Source organism: Micropterus salmoides, unplaced genomic scaffold (assembly GCF_014851395.1).
Source record: "Micropterus salmoides isolate LMB-PRFRI ecotype aquatic unplaced genomic scaffold, ASM1485139v1 Ms_hic_scaffold_10, whole genome shotgun sequence".
Lineage (NCBI taxonomy): Eukaryota > Metazoa > Chordata > Actinopteri > Centrarchiformes > Centrarchidae > Micropterus > Micropterus salmoides.
The window spans coordinates 26,394,299-26,400,429 of record NW_024040041.1 but is presented as its reverse complement, the minus strand read 5'-3'; positions in this window follow the sequence as shown (position 1 = coordinate 26,400,429).

Below are 6,131 nucleotides of genomic sequence, written 5' to 3'. Positions count from 1 at the left end.
TCTCTCCCCCTGCCTCTCTCAGCTCCTCCCCTACCCACCCTCCTCCCTTCACATCTCTGATGCTCCCTCTGGCCGCAGCATCGGTGGATGAAGAATGCTGTGTATTTTGCTGCCTATGAGATGCTGTAGCCTCAGTTTGTGCATCTCATGTATTATCATGAAATTCAAGTCACAGAGCCAAGCATATGTTTTTCTGTATTATCAGTTATTCTGAAAAAGAAATCTTTGGCGATCTTTCGAAAACTTAAAGGGTGATTTACCATCACTTAAAGCTGTTTTGAAGGTATCTCCAGTTTTATCCAGAAAGGCTCTTCTGTCTGTCTGCGTGAAAAAAATATCTGTCTGCTGCACAATTTCCCAAGTAGGGATTTTCTAACAAAGACAACAGCCTGACTTGACATCGTTCTTTGCAAGTTTTGTTGGACACACGAAAAATAAACACGCTGTTACGAATGAAAATATGCTATACAGCTAGCTAAAACTAATGCAGTCTGATGTTACATCATGCAGTAAAGGGTGCTGCTGTTTAATTCTATTGTATACTGGTGTTTGATTAATTTGTGTATTGTTTTGTCCACCTCATTTATATCACTGAGGATAGGCTAAATAACAGAAACACCTCTGTTTAATGCAAAACTGTTCAACAGCACCACAAACAAAAACTACACAAAATGATCACACTGTTGAACACCACTTTAAAATTATTTCAAGAAAACTGAACATCACAACCTTCATATAGAAAGCATTTATTGTAGGACTGTTGTATTTAAAAAAAAGGTTTTGGCTAGGTATCTTAGCATTTTCTAGCTAACTGTTTTTTCAGCTTACAAGTTTACTGTTTCGGTTCACACTCATAGCTCTCCCACTGCACTACCTGCCCAGCCCCAAAGAAGAGACAGACAATGTTTTTGGTTAGTCATTGAAAGTTTGTGAGCACTATAGGCCTTTAGCTGCTGAGGAAATATTGCTTCTCAGGTGTTGGTAATGCTAAGTTAGTGCAACAAAGAGAGAGATTATTGGATTTACATTCATCAGGTGGCCAGAAACAGGACTCCTAAAGAATGCTAACATTGCTCCATCTTGTGTATAGGCAACTATTTTCTAACACCTTTGCCAGTCAACTTTATAAGGTGATAATAGATCAGTATTAAAAGCTTGTTCTGCTTCCCCCAAGTGGCCAAAAAAATCTAGTAAATAGTGCATAAACCTTTAAACAGATATGCCTCTTTGGTTATGGTTTTTGTTTGGATTAGGGAAGACAGCTGTAACTTGGAAAACAGGGTGAAGATCAGTTTTTATATCCAAATGGCTAAATGGTGGACCAACAGTGAAAGCTGTATCTTGTCCCCTTTCATTTTGGCTTGATTCCACTCTATCATGTTGTGGTGGCTAATTGGATCTGACTTCTGGCTACTTCTGATAGAGGGTTCCCCTCCCCCTCTGTCTGAGCCTGGCAGACTGAAGCTGGGGTTGTTGCAGCCCACCTCCATCTACACAGTGTCTGCTGGCTCTTTGTTTGCTTGCATGTAGCTCATGCAGTGGACACACAGAATCTTAATGATGGGTTAACCCCCCTACTCACACTTCACCCCTTCTTTTACATGGTAATTGTGGGTGTTTCCAGTCTGTCTTTGTGCCTGGGTTCGGCTTTGTAGGAAACAATATTTTTCGTATAAGTAGCAGGTTACATATTGGTGCTCAGGACATATAAATATTTTCATTAACATTTGTTTCCATAGCAGGCATTTAGTAACTGTGACTTTAAATTTCTAAAAGTAACATGAATGAATGATGTGTTATGATGCTTATTGTTTTATAGTATAGTATAGTATTAAACTATGTGCAAGAAAACATTTAGTTTAGAAAAACAAATAATATTCTATTAGTACTTACTCTTACTTCTTATTATTATTAAATATTTTTCATCTATTCCAGGTTCTTCAGGTAATCTGGACAGTGAAGTCCAGTCAATAAAAGTTATTTATTTACATTTATTGAAATGCTGATGTCCCTGTAAAAATAAACATATCAATAACTAAAAGATACTCTGAGTCCTGACCTGCTACAACGATGGCAGTGCAAAGACTCCTGTGTTCTCTGGACGTCAGCTGGACAGACCGAGTATCTACACTCCAAACATCCCCATTAATTATGGCAGAGATCGTTATGGGTCTTTGGCCAAATTGATTCAGAGGTATCTGCTTACCTCTGGGGAGATGGGCCTGATGTCCACCGTGAGAGGTGGAGCACGAGGTCCAAGCCGTCGTCTGACCCCACAAATAGGTTATAATCTGGGCCTGTGTGTGTTCAGGAAGCCCCAGGGGAACCACGTGGACGGAGCTGACATCAGATAATAGGGCACATGCTGGAGATTCTGTGAGCCATTATTCTCTGCAGCTGTGCTGTACCACAAAATGATGCTGCATCACAAAACGATGCAGTATTTATTAAATAAAGGAGTAGAATCCAGACAAGGCTGGTAGTAGTAGTAGTCTGCATGATGTTTGCATGTCAGGTCATGTGCCTTTGTCCCTCTGGCATCTTTCCTCTCATTCATCCTGTAAGCAGAAATGACTGATGTTGAATATCTTCAAAAATCCAATACTATTATTTCCTTCACACTCTCACACTGATTTTTTTAAAATGCAGTGAATACTTTCTCTGCAATGCTAGACATGTCGTGTACCAGCCCTGGTGTATAAACTCCATTGTGCATTTTACGTTCTTTCAATCAATATCAATATCAATTTTATTAATGTAGCACACTCCAAAACAACCAAGGTTGACCAAGTGCTTTACTTTACTGTACATGATATATATAATGATATTAAAATTGCCATTAATCCCCAAAAAAGCCCAATTAATAAAGCATTAAGCATTTTATTCTCCGTAGAAAGTGCAGTAGGCACAATTTACCCAAACGGCGGGCATTTGTCAAAACAAAACCCAGCTGGTGAGCCAGGTTATTCGGAATCTATAAACAGGTAACAGCCTTTTAGAGGATATACTGGATTCTCAAGATTTATTTATTTTATCCTGGGATTGCAAATTATCCTAGAGAAGCTCTTTTATCTGCAGGTTTAATCACAGTGACTGCCAATTAGTGCATCAGCAGCCACATTTCAAGAACAAATTCTCCACAAGCGAGACAGTTAAAGTCTCTACCTGCTCTCTCATGATGTGTGCAGTAAGTGTCTGGAATGAAATTTCAGCTAAATGTTTAAGAATTAAATTGCATTAAGGGAAATATATGTCTGTCATCACTGTATTTTAGTGATGATTAAGTTTATATAAATTAACAAAAACACGCTTTACTGCACATCAGACGGCAGTTTTTAATATTAAGTTTAAATTTTATAAAGACAATAAAAATACAGAAGAGAAATTACAGTCGAAGGCGCAAGAAGACAAGGCAGTTTTTAAATTTAGATTAGACTAGAAGGTGTTCCTGCTATTTTGTCCCTCCCATTCTTTGTGGATATTTTAGGGGTCAGCTTGAGGTGGACGATTAACAGAGAGAGAAGAAGGTATCACCTCTCTGTACGATATTAACAGCAATCATATTTACTGTTCTCCCTTTCATCAGATTGTTGCTGTTTGTCTGGAAGTAGGAGGCTTAATGTCCTCCCAGACTAATGCCTGCCTGGCGCCACAACTTTCTCACCATTCGCTCAACCTCCAAGAGTGATTGTCTGTCTGGCCTTCACTACATTATCTGCTGGCACTCAGACTCCTCCAAGGCCTCCGACTGCACGCTCCTCTTCACTGTCTGAGATCATGTCAGGGAAGATGGTAGGATAACAAATCAGGTTGGAACCAAACAGAGCCACTTTGATAGAGTGAAGTAAGGGACCAAAAACGAGCTACATGTTTCTGTAACAATTTAGCTTGTTTCTTACTTGATTTAAGTGATGATATTTTCCTAATTAAAGTGTCAGGCAGTCCCACCAAGGAGGGGCGGGGCCAGAGGTGAGGCATTTTATGATGTGACATAACATTTCTTGTTGAAAAGTAAATCAAACAACCACAAAGATATGTAAAAACTGAAAAAAGTCCTATATAGCTGCAGTCTGGGTGTCTTCCTCCTGTGCAAAGACACATTTATTCTCTTCTTCTCTCTCTAGTAAAAATCCCAATTTAAATGTCCCATCATTATGGGATTATCCATCCATCCATTGTCAACCGCTTATCCTGCGTACAGGGTCGCGGGGGGCTGGAGCCAATCCCAGCTGGCATCGGGCGAAAGATAGGGTACATCCTGGACAGGTCGCCAGTCCATCGCAGGGCCACACATAGACAAACAACTACTCATGCTCACGCTCACACCTAAGGACAATTTAGGGTCACCAACTAACTCAATTTATTCATATATGAAGGATTCATATCAGTCTGCACAGGTGATTAAACAGCTTTTTGCAAATGAAAATGATTGGTAGGCCGAGTTTAAATGGCCTCACTTTACATCCCCGGTTGTAACTTTAACACAGAGGTATAAGGCCGCTGACGACTGTGGAGTTTTATTTTTTTTTTGGCAGGTGTTAGTTGAGATCTATAAGGTTGCTGGGAAGTGTTTCATAATTTTATGTACTTCACTGGCCGCTGCAGAGTGGCATTAGTGAAAGTGAATTACAGCCGTCTGTGAGACTTAATGGAAACAGAAGAAGGGAGGCAGAGAAAGCTGAGAGGCAAAAGAGGGGTGTTTCCACTCATTCACAGCAGTAAAATAGTTGAGCAGGTGGCTTTAGCTTCCTTTGTGGGCCTTTTGGCAGGAATTTATTAGTTTGCTTTGTTGACAATCATGGATTGTAAACTTAAGTGTTCTCCATCCGCTGCAGTTAAGAAGTCTCTAATCTTTGCCTGTCTGTTGTTTGGTAGTGCCGTCCCAGAACTCAGCATCACACCTAGGTAATATCCTCAGACAGGATTTCTGTCATTTTTTAGAAATTGGAAATAAACTCGGATCATTAAATTTTATGTTATGAGTAGTTGTTGACCTCAGGTGCTTCCAGGGAGGACTAGACAAGTTAACTGATTATAGATGAATATATGTGCTGTTTTGTGGAAACCATGTACCTTCAGTTTTGTTTTGTCGACCCAAAAAAATCATTTATTGTAATCTGAAAGTTTATCTGAAAGTTTGAAGCTGTAATAATAGATTTTTTGGGCCGTTTGGTTGCAGTAGATCAGAGTATCAGAGGTTTTTTATTATCCTGCTGCACGTTGCTGCTGGAGATGAAGTTGATGAGAGCCTAGAGACTGAACCAAACATTAAAGGTCCAGTAGTGCAGTAGATGGTTTCAGCTGGCAGCTGGGAACTGGCTGCAGTGGCTGCAACGTATTCCTTCAGGGCAATAGTGGCCATCGAAATTACATCCACAAAAAGTGCTTCTTTTTGCCACTGACAGACTTTTATACCAGGTGTCTGACAACATCATGGAAAGGATCCCTATGAGTGACTCCCGGTGACACCCTTTGATTTTAGTGTCACTCAAGGACAATTCTCTCACTGAAATCTCGTGAGAGGTGAGTTGCTGCAGGAAAATGTTTGTGTGTGTACTCCCACACAACAAACTACTCTCCCCAACTCTGACTCACGTTTCCACCATCGTTTTCCTGCAACTCTCTCGTGAGATTTCAGAGCGAGAATTGTCCTTGAGCAAGACTTCTGCTTCCTGGCTATGCCTCGCATAGCCAAACCTATCTCCAGTATTAAAGCATTAAGAGAACTGGATACAGCATTGGAGGCTGGGCTCTATTCATTCCTATGAAAGCTCCTTAGTGGCACATGAAGCCAAAATTTCAACTTCTGGGTATACAATTATCATTTTGCTATACTGCTGCAGCTAACATTTATTGTCATAACTGAATGATTCTGTTGATTGTTTTCTCGATTCAATGATTATTGTTTTTAGATAAAATATTTGATATTGGGAGAAATGCCCATCCCTTTTTTCCCAGAGACCAAGGTGACACATACTAACCCTACTGCAAAAAAAATTTGCAGTATACGTTTTGATTGGTATATTATAGCCTAACCCTAACTCTACATGCCCCTGTATCTCTGCACTTGTTATTAAGAATTGGGTTGTGGAACAGCTTCAGATGTCTTTAGTGCACAGTTTCCTTATTAA